The following is a 4098-nucleotide window of genomic DNA, read 5'->3' on the forward strand; positions in this document are numbered from 1 at the left end:
CTAGATAAAGTAAACAACGTATGGTAGACGATCTTTGTGGCTTGTGAGGAAGACGTGGAGGAAGCCTTGGTGGCCGTAGAAAAAGGGATATGGACTTTCAACGTTGAATGGCTAATGGCATGTATAATGAGACAAGAAGTAGACTTGGAGGCCCTTCAATTTGCTGAGTCCCTATGAGAAACAAGGTCACCCTAACTTTCAGTTTTGAACAAGCAACAGCCAGCCATTTCGTCCTTGTGTATCCACTCTTTTCTCAACTCACTCTAATTTGGTACATAAACAAACTCTGATCGCTCCATCTCTATATTCATCAGTACATAAAAGACGATAAGTTTATTCATGGAGAAAGTTGGATGTAAGTATGTTTTAGGAATGGTCCTTCATTTAGTAACTTTGGGAATTGTAAAAATGAGGTTATGAAGTTTTATCAAGTTGAATGTTCTTGTTTATGTTAGATGAGACTGATTCTTGGATACCAGAATTAACTTAAAGTACGTGTTTGAGTTCCATTGGAGTGATTAGAGAAAAAATGTTCCTTTAAAAAGGGTAATTTTTTTATGTAGACTTTCTTTTTATTAAAATTGCTTAAAATACAATTTGAGAGTATTTCAATAGCTTTTAAAGAGTTGTCAAACACTTGTAGTTTTTCTAAAATAATATATTTTCAAAATTAATTACTGTAATAGTTAAACAAAAGATTCTTTCCCTTAGAACTTTTAAAGTTTGTTTAGTTACCCCTTAAACCTTTCAATTGTTTAATAGGTCTTTCAATTTTATGTTTTAAGTGTCTATAAGTTTTGATTTTTTTTATTTGTTAGATATAAATCTGAAGAAATGAATAAAGTAGATTTGTAAGTTTAAAATAGTTTAAAAGTTGAGAAATTAAATTTGTAGTTTAAAAAGTTGGAGTAAATAGTTTGTGTTAAGTCGGGTTGTGATATTTTATTTATTTATTTTAATAATAGAAGAGAGGGAGACGAAAACTGCAAACTGAAGGGAGAAGAAGCGGTGGCTGACTTTGTATATTTCTCCTTTCTTTTCAAATTGAGAAAATTTCTTTGCAATTCACTTTGGAAAGGAAATGAATATTTCTCCCTCAGACTTATCTCTCTCTTCTTTTCAATTTTTCTGTGTGCTTCTCACAGTGTATGCATAATCTCTCTTTCATTTTGATCTTCATCTCCATTTCAAATATCTCCCACACAAAGAACAAAGAAATGAGTAAAGTAACTGAGAGAGCATTTTGTTTTTCCCTTCATATGGTTGGTTACTTTTTGTCAATTAAATGAAAAGTGAAGAATAAGATAAGATTTTCTTTACCCATTTGCCATCATCATCAAAGCTATTTACCTCATTTTTGTTCACACACACACAACTTCATTTTGTTGGATTACACTCATTTGAGAAAATAGCAAAATTTTATTAGAAGAATAGCAAACATGAGCATTTCACGTGTTTTGAATTTTCATTAACCCTAAAATCTCCTCGCCTGCTTTTTAGTTAAACTGTAACTAATTTTGAAATATGCAAAATTTTAGCATAAATATTGATTTTCTCCTACATTATCTTAACACACTTTTTTTTTCTCCAAATATTGGATTTGTATCAAATCTTTATTTTCAAATTTTACTTTATCCAAATTTTCATTTTTCAAAATTTCATCGTTATTCTACTTTTATTTTTGTATTTCATATATATATATTTATAATATTTAATCTTATTTTTTCTCTTTTCCTATTCATCTTCTTCCTTTCTCATCCTCTTCAACCTACGGCCACACCACCATCTCTTTTCTTCCTTCTCTTTTCCTTCTCCAATCAACTTCACCACCGTCTTCCACCTACACCGAACGTCAAGCAAATTTTGTCCTATCGTCGCATCACCGTTAGCCCGAGTCACTCCGGTTCTGTCACGCCATGTATGTTTAGATCTGAATTGTTCGGTTATTTGTTGCACCGATCCGTCTCCGTTAGAATTTGATTCTCCACAATTTGGGTAAGTTATGGAATTTACATATAGAGTGAATTGAATGGATTAAATTGTTTGTGGAAGTGATTGATTTCTCTTCAATTATGTTTAGGTCGGTTCGTTGCACTTTAGTTTGAAAAAGAAGCTTAAGTAAGGTGATAAGGTAAGGGATTCTCTACTACTGGACTCACCTATAGTTTTGAATTGTGCTGTCTGTATAGTTACCTCCGATTGAGTAAAGATGTCGAAACGATATATACACGTATGGATGTAGACTTGGTGTTGAATGTATACTGTGAATGACTGAAAAAATATATATATACATGGATTGATGTAGACTTGATGTTGAATGCATATTGTGATTGTCTGGGAATATATATATATATATATATATATATATATATATATATAGGATGTAGACAGGACGACAATTGTAGATTGTGTTTGTATGGAATGTGGATGTGAACTTGTGATTGTCGTTTAGATTGGGTGTATGTTATACTAAAGTATGGTTGTGTACTGGTGAATTGAGGGGTGTTATGACTATATAGTTTGATTGACTGATGTATTGATATGTTACTGGCGGACATTGGGCTAAAGTGAGATAGGTTGACTATTAGGGTGTTAAGTGAAAGGATTATATGTTGAAGTAGCTGGACTGTACTATGAATGAGTGTTAAGATGTTTAGAATGGATTGAGGGGAAAATTGTTAGATTTCTATTGGGTAGTTACCTTGCAGGTGTCCTACGGGATCACCACCTGATATGTGCATCCTTCGATAGCACTAGACTGATATGTGCATCCTTCGGGAGCATTAGACTGATATGTGTTTCTGCGGAACACTAGACTGATTTATGCGTCCTTTGAGGCGTTAGACTGATTATGTGTATCCTACGGGATCACAAGATTGTGACTGTGCAGGGTACCCCAATAGGAAGTTAACAGTTACTTTTTCCCCTAACGGGACCAATAGCGAGTCTCTTATTGGGTATGTTTATACCCATCCTTTCATGTTTAACTATTTCAGGCAAAGGTAACAAAGGAGGTAGACCGACGAGGGACAAAAAGGAGACGTGATTGCCATAAGGGAATGTCCTTCAAATGCTTCCGCTTTATGTTTCTTGTTTTTCCTTTGTACATGAGGTTGTTTAAAAATTTTGTGATGGAACTGAGTTTACGAACTGTTGTTTTGTAAATAGTACTTTTAAAGTTTTGGTTATTTGAAATAGGACCCGAACTTAAGTTTGTTTTCTTTGATCGTATGATTTCAAGTGAATTTTACTATATTTGTGTCAATCAAGGTCTCTTTGTCAAAATTAATGACTTCAACTTAGTTAGAAAAGTTGGGTCGTTACAACAAATTTTAAGTATTAATGTAAGAATTATGTACTTCATTATAAAGATCGATAGTTTAAAGTTTTTGACGATAGTTTACATGGAATTACACGATCAGTTACCACTATCAATAGAATCACTTACAAATATTAACACGATCGTGTACCGATAACAAGACGATTGTTTACACTATTCAATACGATCACCAATATCATATGATCGTGTACCCATGTCAACACGATAATTTATTTTAATCAATATTATCATTTACCGTTGTTAAATGGTCGTTTATCACGGTTAATAGGATCGTTTAATGTATATTATTTCATTGCACGATCGTTTACTTATTCTTGCATTGTGTTTATTATTATCATTTTGTACATTTTATTCTTTTATTCAGTAATAAATGTATATCTATGTCTATCTATTTCTTTCTATCACAATTAAATACTTAATTTTTTTTTTTTACAGATTATAATGTCTTTTCCTATTGTTGTTTTTTATTGAGGTCAATGGAATGGATGTAATATTTATGAGAATTACTTAGTTGCTGAAATTTTGGTAGATGTCCGAGTCAGCTTTAATTCTCTAGTTGATTTAATATGTGAACAGATTCAATTGGATGGATAAGTAGAATTATCTGTTTTACTTGATTTTGGTAAAAGCAAGGTCCAACTGTGGTGCCAGTAAAGAAAGACAATGATGTGGCTTGGTATTTATCTTTTGCTAAAGATGCAACTAATATACATCCATTAGTTGCTCATGTAACTGTTGATTTTTTTAGAAGGTCTTCT

The sequence above is a fragment of the Cucumis sativus genome, unplaced genomic scaffold (genome assembly GCF_000004075.3).
Source record: "Cucumis sativus cultivar 9930 unplaced genomic scaffold, Cucumber_9930_V3 scaffold133, whole genome shotgun sequence".
Taxonomy (NCBI): domain Eukaryota; kingdom Viridiplantae; phylum Streptophyta; class Magnoliopsida; order Cucurbitales; family Cucurbitaceae; genus Cucumis; species Cucumis sativus.